This window comes from Podarcis erhardii (assembly GCF_964252035.2).
Source record: "Podarcis erhardii genome assembly, chromosome: 8".
Classification (NCBI taxonomy): domain Eukaryota; kingdom Metazoa; phylum Chordata; class Lepidosauria; order Squamata; family Lacertidae; genus Podarcis; species Podarcis erhardii.
The window spans coordinates 5,834,075-5,844,688 of record NC_138499.1 but is presented as its reverse complement, the minus strand read 5'-3'; the positions used below and the strand labels follow the sequence as shown (position 1 = coordinate 5,844,688).

General features: G+C 45.4%; 1 long non-coding RNA gene across 1 annotated transcript; it reads right to left on the bottom strand.

The window, feature by feature from the left end:
- Nucleotides 1-620: 620 nt before the first annotated feature.
- Nucleotides 621-10,249, bottom strand: LOC309349165. Its single transcript, XR_014159788.1, has 3 exons — nt 10,154-10,249; nt 7,134-7,267; nt 621-828 (listed from the first exon to the last, which is right to left on the bottom strand). It is a non-coding gene; the product is annotated as an uncharacterized lncRNA (long non-coding RNA).
- Nucleotides 10,250-10,614: the final 365 nt, after the last annotated feature.

Below are 10,614 nucleotides of genomic sequence, written 5' to 3'. Positions count from 1 at the left end.
AGGTCACAGGAGGAATAGTTGGATGCTGAAGAAGCATCCGGCTTTAGTGGGAAAGAGGAGCCAGGTGCATCAGAACCTGCCCAGATGGTATGTCTACATGGAATGGTGCCAACAGGAGCTGACATCCAAAACAAGTGGTGGGCACCAGTTTGGGAATGGCTGAACTTGGTGAACCAAAAGAGGGCCACCTAGGTGCAGGGAGGTGATTTATCCATGTCTTTGCCCCCCCCCCCTTTGCACCAATATCTTTACAGGTGGTTCATGCATTCATGGATTAGAACCTGCCCTAGACAACCTCACTCATCTGCTTAGGGTCTGGGCGAGGGGTGGTCAAAGCAGGAGATAATCAGGCACAATGGTGCTAACAGGTGTTCAAACCTTTTCGCTTTTAAGAAATACATCAATTCCCCATCCCAAATTTTAACCTCTCCAGGTAGCGACAGTGGAGATACAATCGCAATTTTTTTCCTAAAGAAACAAATATCTTTTAACACCCACAACAAATATGACCTCTTATTATCAAAGACAGCTTGCCTGAGAGAGAAAGAAAGAAAGAAAAAGTTTCCCCTTTGGGGGCTGGCCATTTTGAAGATCAAAGGACAACATGTGTTAGACTGTTTCCTCTGTTCAAAAGCCACCGAAATAGCAGCAAAAAGGGAGCCTTCGAATCAAACGGCTCTGGCGTCTGACTGGGAACAGGCGATGTGCTTTTTCTTCTGTTGATTTCTCCACTTTTCAGCCATTAGGTTAACGTTCTCAGCCTTCAAAGTAGAAGCTTCAATAAAGCAAGCGGAGGCACCTTTTTCACACAGCCGGGAGGCAGGACTCCTGGAGAAACAAACAAAAGAGATGAAGAAGAACGATAAAGCCAAACAAGAATATGGAACAGCTTCTGTACGAAGAGGTTCTCCCTTCTGCCAAAAAAACCCCACACAACTCAAGGCAACAAGACATTCAGAAGCTTGTACTGGCATTTGGTACCATGCTCTGGTGCAGTGAAGACTTGCTTATTAGGGCAAATGGGGCCCTGCCCCACTCATCTAGCCAGCCTCCACCTGCCTGCCTTCTTACTTGCAACCAACCTACAGGGTAGCCTTGACTCTGAGCTTCCTCTTCCTTAGTTTCAGTGTTTGCTGTTGTAGAATTCAATCTCCTCCTCCTCCTCCTCCTCCTCCTCCTCCTCCTTCTTCTTTCTTTCATAGCTGAGAAAGTTTGTCTTCCATAAACACGGTTTTAACAATGAGTCCGTAAGTGACTGTGGATTTTGACTGGGAAGGATGGGGAAGGAAACACACCTGCCCTTACCAAAGCTGTTACGTACAGATTCGTAGTCTCTTATGGAGTTGTTATACACACACACACACACACACACACACACACACACTGGAACCTCTGGTTACATACACTTCAGGTTACATACGCTTCAGGTTACAGACTCTGCTAACCCAGAAATAGTGCTTCAGGTTAAGAACTTTGCTTCAGGATGAGAACAGAAATTGTGGTCTGGCGGCGCAGCGGCAGCAGGAGGCCCCATTAGCTAAAGTGGTGCTTCAAGTTAATAACAGTTTCAGGTTAAGAACGGGCTTCCAGAACGAATTAAGTACTTAACCCCCGAGGTACCACTGTGTGTGTGTGTGGCATTAATCACATGTAACAGATATATTATTGGGCCTTTACACAATTTGAACATACCGGTAATCCTTTTTGGACGGAAGACTGAAGTGTGCTCCCAATTTTGATTCACAAAGCACCATCCCTTAGGTATCAGAAATTTGTCCAACACCATCCTAATGCTTTGGTAGCCAAACTCTCTTGAGGCTAACCCCCCTTTTGGCAGGATAACAGATCTGCCAAATCTGACAGGTAGGATACAAGGCTGCATATAAATTGTGTGTTGTTGAGAACCTCGGAATATCTTCATGTTAATGTTATCACTTTCCTTCAGACTTCCTTTTCTGGAATGAGCCAAATAAGCCCAGCCGTCAGATCCCCTGAAAGCTTGGCTCCCTGCCTGATCTGAACATTTATCCCTGACAGCCAACTTTTCAAACTCCATCAGCTCACTGGGAGATGCTCCTGTCTCTCCACATGGGGACGTTCACCTAATTGTCTCCAAGTGACTTCTGGGTCTCTTGTCACTTCTCCAAAACTTGATGAGCCTGCTCAATTACAGGATATTAAGGAACTCCACTCAAGAGCTTGCAATGCATATTTGGGCCCCTGGAAGGATTAATTCAGGAACTAAAAATAAGCAAAGCTCAAAGCTCCTTTTACATCTTGCAAGGAGCATTTCAATGACTAGCCTAAAAGTACTGCTCGTGTGATTAATCTTATGGCATGAACATGCTTCACTCCTCACTTTTAAGAGCTGATAGCTTAACAAATTCCTTGCATCATGTGTGAGCCAAAAGCACTTTCATGAATGTGCAATGGGAGGAATTCCATTTTGCTTCCATGGCTGTCATGACTCAGGCCCTTCTTTTGGGGATAAGGGTGGGAATTCAGAAATGGAGAGGGTATTGCTCTCAGGATGAGCCCCAGAAACACGAACTAGAAGCATTTTTGCAAGAAGATCTCATGATGCACCGCTCCAGCTTGAGAATACCATTTCCTGCTTCTCTAACACAAAAGGACTCCATCTCAAAAGCCTCAGAGCAATTGGTATCTCCTCTGCTCTCTTCCTACTTGAAGATTCTATAATTCTATCTTCTGGACCATTCTGGCTGACTGGTTGAATGGCACTTCTCAGTGAAGGCAGAACTAGCTAGAAGTCATCTGCCATCTATGGCTCTGTATGAGAGTCAACTGGTACTGAAGCAATATCTGAGCCCTTCTCTTATGCAACGTTCAACCTGAGCCCTGCACAGAGCTGTCCATGGTTGCCTGGCCTTGCCTTTGCCCACGACATTCAAAGAATAATAGAATTGCAAGGTTCAAGGGACCCCCAAAGGCCACCTAGTCCAACTCCTTGCAATGCAGACCTTCTGCTCTGGAAGGTGCTCTGACCTTAGGCATTGGGTAGTCTCAACATCAGTCATCTGGCATATGCACACCTAGGTTATAGTGAATGTCCCAAACGTGGCGCCTGTTATGCTTTTCACACAATTGTATTTCTGTGGTTATGTAGGAAAGTTTTACATATTGAAGCTACAAAATCTCCAGCTGCATTGATCTCCATCTAATTTGTTGAGTTGAACTTTATTAATAATAATAATAATTAATAATTTATTATTTATACCTCGCCCATCTGGTTGGGTTTCCCTAGTCACTCTGGGCGGCTTCCAACTGAATATTAAAAACAATACAGCATCAGACATTAAAAACTTCCCTAAACAGGGCCACCTTCAGTTGTCTTTTAAAAATAAAATAGTTGTTTATTGCCTTGACATCTGCTGGGAGGGCGTTCCCCAGGGCAGGTGCCAATACAGAGAAGGCCTTCTGCCTCGTTCCCTATAACCTCACTTCTCACAGTGAGGGAACTGCCAGAAGGCCCTCGGCGCTGGACCTCAGTGTCCAGGCAGAACGATGGGGTGGAGACGCTCCTTCAGGTATACAGGACCAAGGCCATTTAGGGCTTTAAAGGTCAGCACCAACACTTTGAATTGTGCTCGAAATGTACTGGGAGCCAATGAAGATCTTTCAGGACCAGTGTTATATGGTCCCAGTGGCCGCTCCCAGTCCCCAGTCTAGCTGCTGCATTCTGGATTAATTGCAGTTTCTGAGTTACCTTCAAAGGTAGCCCCACATAGAGCGCATTGCAGTAGTCCAAGCGAGAGATAACTAGAGCATGCACCACTCTGGCAAGACTTTGGCTGGGAGGTGGGCAAATGGCAAAACAAACAAGAGAATTGACTTGATGCAGAGTGTGAAGGGGGCAGTAGGAACCTGGTGTCAAATAACTACCTTTAGTTATAGGACCACAGGTCAAGCGGGGTAGGGTGGGGGGGGGGTGAAATCACTGCCATCTGCAGGGGGGTTGGACTAAATGACCCTCAGGGTCCCTTCCAACTCTACAATTATATGATTCCATGATCCCTTGGCCTGATTTCTCAATTGAAGAAAGGTTTAATTGGTAGGGGGGCTGTAAAATACCAACTTTGGGTTCCATGACTGAAGAGGGGACTAGAGATAAATTTAAAATAATAATGAAGTGGAATCATACACACAGTAAAAATGCCATGAAATGATTCATCAGATGTGGTCCAGGGCCACCACTTGGATTGTGGCTTAGCTAGAAAGGGAAGAATCTGTCAGTTTTGGAGTCTCACTTTTCCAAACAGTTTGCCACATTTCGACATCATTCTGCATTTTTCTTTAAGTCCTCATAAAAATCTACCAGCATATTAGTGCTCATTTTCCCCAATGTACGCATTTTGCAAGCAAGTTTTCCCAATATAAATTGCATTATGGTATCTTATTTTCACTTTTCCACAATATATGCTTATTTTCTACACATTTTTTTGTTGGAGAACAAAATTTGGAGAAAAGTGAATTTAAGGGACGCCCAGGTTTCAGTTCAGGTATTATTTTGAGAGGCGCAAATTACAGGTTGGCTTGTATTAAAACCTGAGCTGACCCATATTTCTCTCCCCATCACTCCTAGTTTGAACAAGTTTTCATATCAATGGTTCAAGTTCATGGGAACATTCTTAAGGTGTTTAATCAAGGACAGAGATGAAAGATTGGATTCGACCCAGGAATTGCATTGATGGTGCCCATTTCAACCTCCATGAATATGCATGGCACTCAGAAGGCGGATTGTATTGGCATTCTGCTTCTGTTGCAGTTTAGGGATCATTTAGATTGGATTAATTGGATAATTGTGGAAGTGTGACAGAAAGAAAGATAACAACGTACTTTAAAAATGAATATATATGGCACTTTGGACAGCAGAGCTGTCTTGTCAGTGCTGAACAACCAACCGTGTTGTCTTGAAGATGATGATGATGTGTGTGTGTGTGTGTGTGTGTGTGTGTCACACTACAATCTGCATGTAGGTAATAAGCAATTATGCTCATTTCTAGGCTAAGGATGCGTTTAGCATCCCAACCAATGAGTGAGAGTCCAAGGCTGGCTCAAGACATTTTGCTGCCTGAGGCAAAGGAGAAAATGCCACACACAAAATGGCACTGCCCTGTCCCTGAGGGAGATCAGCAGGGTAGTTATGAAGGCAGAGGGCAGACACACAGCTCTCTTATCCAACAGAAGGGTATGGTCAGGCAGTTCAGGAACAGGAGCTGAAGGGCACCACGTCCTCCCAGAATATGCTACCTGAGGCAGCTGCTTCATTCTGCCTGTTGGTTGGAGTGGCCCTGTGACAGAAATACCCCTAAACAATGTTCTTCTAATACTACTGTTTATTAGCGGTTGTATCCATTGCTACAGTTTCTTTCACACAATTTTATGGGTGAACGATAGGACTGCCTTCTTGGAAGCTGCCCAGAGTGGCTGGGGAAACCCAGCCGGATGGGCGGGATACAAATTAATAATAATAATAATAATAATAATAATAATAATAATAATAATAATAATTGTCTCCTCTCCAGCCTGACCCTTCACCATGAGTTCCCAGGGCAAGCTACAACCATTTAAAAACACAATATTTAAATCATTTAAATACAATGAAGAAAATAATTCCTGAACGATATCAGGCAGGTCAGGGACAGAGGTGAAAAGCTGTTTCCTAGTTCTGCTGGATCTCTCAGAAGTCTTTGACACCATTGATCATGACATCCTTCTGGACTGTCTAGAGGTCTTGGGAGCTGGGGGCACTTATACAGTGGTTCTGCTCCTTCCTCCTGGGCTGTGTTCAGAAAGTGGTGGTGGGGGATGTGTGTTCAGACCCCTGGGCTCTCACTTGTGGGGTGCCTCAGGGTTCCGTCCTCTCCCCCATGCTTTTTAACATCTATATGAAGCTGCTGGGAGAGATCATCAGGGGGTTTGGGCTGGGCATTCAACTCTCCTTCAAATCTGAACCAGTGAAGGCAGTGAAGGTCCTGTGTGAATGTCTGGAGGTGGTTGGAGGATGGATGGTGGCTAACAGAAGGATTGTTTTGGGGGGACAGGTGACAGGCAGGTGTGGAGGATTCCTTGGTCCTGAATGGGGTAACTGTGCCCCTGAAGGACCAGGTGCACAGCCTGGGAGTCATTTTGGACTCACAGCTGTCCATGGAGGCACAGGTCAATTCTGTGTCCAGGGCAGCTGTTTACTAGCTCCATCTGGTATGCAGGCTAAGACACTACCTGCCCGCAGACTGTCTCGCCAGAGTGGTGCATGCTCTAGTTATCTCCCGCTTGGACTACTGCAATGCGCTCTATGTGGGGCTACCTTTGAAGGTGACCCGGAAACTACAAGTAATCCAGAATGCGGCAGCTAGACTGGTGACTGGGAGTGGCCACCGGTACCATATAACACTGGCCCTAAAGGATTTTCATTGGCTCCCAGTGCATTTCCAATCACAATTCAAAGTGTTGGTGCTGACCTTTAAAGCCCTAAATGGCCTCGGTCCTGTATACCTGAAGGAGCGTCTCCACCCCCATTGTTCAGCCCAGACACTGAGGTCGAGTTCTGAGGGCCTTCTGGCGGTTCCCTCACTGTGAGAAGTGAGGTTACAGGGAACCAGGCAGAGTGCCTTCTCAGTAGTGGCACCTGCCCTGAGGAATGCCATCTCACAAGATATCAAGGAAATAAACAACTATCTGACTTTTAGAAGACATCTGAAGACAGCCCTGTTTAGGGAAGTTTTTAATTTTTGATGTCTTAATATGTTCTGATATATGTTGTGAGCCTCCCAGAGTGGCTGGGTAAACCTAGCCAGATAGGTGGGGTATAAATACTAAAATTATTATTATTATTATGCTGGAGAAATGAGATGCACTCCCCCAATGCGTGATTCCCAGCAACTGGAATTCAGAGTCATGCTCAGTGCATGAGACACATAGTCATCACGGCTGGTTTCAGTTCATGTGAGCCTGGCCAACACTGTAATATGACAACCCCACGATAAACCTGCTGAAGCAGCAGTTCCATCAGTGAAGATATTCATAATTTACCAACTCCCTTCTTCCCCAGCGAACATTAAAATGATGTGCCAATTGATCTTGTGGTGCTCTTTAGTGCCCTTCAGACTAACCTGATTAGCTGTTCATCTTGTTCCTGACTGAGGTTCAGATTTTAGAGAGCCTCTTCGTACTTGTCTGGTAACTCATATTTCTTCTTGCTGGCTGTAAGAGAAGACATCTATGGACTTCATTACGGGTGTATGTTCTGCAAAGAGAACCCAAGATATACTCACAATATGATACCCAACTCTCATGGCCAAGGCTTCCAACTTGCTCTTTTAAACGATTGCTGCTTGGTTCAGTAGCCGGAGACGGAGACAGCTTTTGACAGATCAGGAGTGAAAGATTGGTGTGCAGTCCAGTGAATTTTAGGAAGGGAAGGGCAACCTGGTGATTTTGCTACATTAAGGATGGGAAGCCTATTTGAGAAGCTTGAAGATTCAGGACAGATGGGGGGGGGAATCACATAGTGCATAAACTATGGAGCTTATACCCACAGGATGAAGTGATGGCTACCAACTTAGCTGACTTTAAAAAAGGATGGGACAAATTGATGGGGGAGATTTAGCGGAGGTAAGTTAGCCATATGATATCATGGTATCATTGTTAGAATTCCTGGCTCCATGATTACAGTCATAGGATTGTTGTCTTTCACATGATGGTATTTGTTTTGACTCCACAGAGTGGGAAGTGACCAAGACAGGATGTTTGTGTTCTGTGAAGTGGGACTATTGTCCTTTTCCACTTTGCTGTCTGATGCTAGAGAGAGAGGGAGCCATGTTGCAGTGCTCCGTGTGTGTTTATATGTAAATAAAGTAGATTAGCCAAAATGCTGAGTTGCTGAGGTCTGTTACACACAAGTTGTGCAAGCTCTGCGGATCCCCAAGAGTGCCGATATCAGGTTGGCATCGGTCGCTGTGATGTTCTGGCTGAAGAAAGCTTTTGAAGCTATTGAACGATTGACCAGGAGGGAGAGAACATGCCAGTCGGGCATGTGTCTTTGCCAGGTCCTACTCAAGTGTAGGCTGAACTCAAGACAACCATATGATAGCCATCTTCAAATATCTCAAGGGCTGTCACATAGAGGAGGGAGCAAGCTTGCTTTCTCCTGCTCTGGAGGGTAGGACTCGAACCAATGGCTTCAAGTTACAAGAAAGGAGATTGCGACTAAACATCAGGAAGAACTTTCTGACAGTAAGGGCCGGTTGACAGTGGAACAGTCTGCCTTGGGAGGTTGTGGACTCTCCTTCCTTGAAGGTAATAAGCAGAGTTTGGATGGCCATCAATCACGGATGCTTCAGCTGAGATTCCTACATTGCAGGGGGTTGGACTAGATGACTCTTGGAGTCCTTCCAACTCGATAATTTTATGATGGGTGGCTATCAATGGCTACTATCTGTGTAGGCTTGGTTCTGCCTCCATAGCTGGAGGCAGTAATGCTTCTGAATACTAGTTGCTACAAACCACAGGGCAGGAAAGCGCTCTTGCGCTTGGGTCCTACTTGTGGGTTTACTATAGGCATCTGGTTGGCTGCTCTGAAAACAGGATGCTGAACTAGATGGGCCATTAGCCTGATCCAGCAGGACTCTTCCTATCTTCTTATGACTGTCAGGCTCAAGGGATTCTCTCCTCCCTGTCATGGTCCGGTCTACAGGCGATCAAAGTCCCGGCTGAGGATGTCGGGACTGGGGGCAAGATGGCGGGGTGGGAGCAGGAATGAGAGTCCAGAAGCCACAAGTCAGGAGGTCAAGAGTCCAAGGGTCAGAGAGCCGGGAGTCAAGAAGCCAGGGGTCCGAGGGTCAGGAAGCAAGTATTCACAAAGTCAAGGGTCTGAGGATCAGGAAGCAGGGAGTCAAGGAGCCAAGGTTCAAAGAATCCAGTCCTTAACTCCATGGTGAAGTTGCTCACTCTGAGCCCTTCTCCTTCCTTCCCCAGCAACAGCACGTGGCTCTGCGAGGGGCCTCAGAAGTCAAATGCCGTTGAGCTCTTTGCTCTTAAATTCTAAGTGAGTGGCTAGTACGTGGCGATGGTGGAGCTTCTACTGTATGCTCTCCTGGAGTCTCTGCTGGAAGTTCTCCAACTCCCCCTCCCTCTCCTAACATCTCATAACTTGGCAGCTCTGCGTTCTGCTGTAATACAATCCTGTCTCCCTCTTCTGTTGAAACTACTGGGGGGGGGGTGTGTCCCTGCCCACTACTCCTCCAAGAGAAGCAGAGAAGTAGGAGGGGGCGATTACCAAACCTCCTCTTCAGTCCAGTCCCTGACAAGGACCTTTTGCTCTGGAAGGCAAAGGAATCTCATCCTTTGAAAGAACAGTATGGAAAAATCTCTCGCAATGCAGAATTAAGGAAGCTTGCAACATCTTCAACCAATGGACCACTCTGTACCTTTGGCCATTGACCTTATTTGCAAGTGAGTACAGCTGTGACAGCAGCAGCCTGCAAACCAGGAATAGGGTGTGCGTGGCCCTCCAAGTGTTGCTGAACTACAACTCCCATCATCCCTAACTATTGGCCATGATGGCCAGAGTGATGGGAGCTGGAGTCCAAGAATGTCCAGAGGGCTGCAAATTCCCTATCCCTGATGTAGACTAAGCTGGTCCCTCTTACGTCTCCAATACACATACCAGATAGTTCTGATTTTCTAGTGTACAGGTATGGCCTTGCTGCAGAATCCAAGCATTGACATAATTTGGTAGGCACCATGTCAGTTGCTAAATTCCCCAAAGGGCAGAAAAGCTGCTGGAACTGGGCCTTTCAAGTGTAAGGCTGCAGTCCTAAGCATTCTTTCTTGGGCACAAGTCCCACTGAAATCAGTAGGGACTTCCTTGTGATTAAAAATGGGTAGAATCAGGTTGTAAATGGAATGGCTCCCAGAGCCATTGAATTAGCCCCCTGTTTTCAAGCAGATGCAAATGGGGGAATTTAATACCAGTCGTGTTCCCCAAATCAAATTATGCTGCTTGTGTTTTGGGGGTTTGTTTATTCATTTGGAAGAAAAGCTTCTGGGCTCCGTTTTGATCAATAATAATAAAAAAACAAGAATACAAACATTTATCTGCATTTGCTCAATAGTAAATGAAATCCAGTACCTTAGAGCAAAGAAAAACTCTCCCAATGCAGAATTATTGCCTTGGTGATATCAGTAGCCATAGACCAATAGTTGCTTTCTGCCAACTGTCCTAATTCTGTGTTTGGACCATCACAGCAGCAGAGGTGAGGGAAAGAAAAAAGATGTTTCTTTCATAATATGGAAATGTCCTTGCCTATCTCAGCCCAATTAGCTCATTATGAAATGGAAGCTTCCATGTCCATGTGTCAGCCAGAAGAATGACATTTTTGTATAATAATAATAATAATAATAATAATAATAATAATAATAATAATAATTTATTATTTATACCCCGCCCATCTGGCTGGGTATCCCCAGCCGCTCTGGGCGGCTTCTAACAAAACACTAAAATACAATAACCTATTAAACATTAAAAGCTTTCCTAAACAGGGCTGCCTTCAGATGAATTCTAAAAGTTTGGTAGTTATTTTTCTCTTTGAC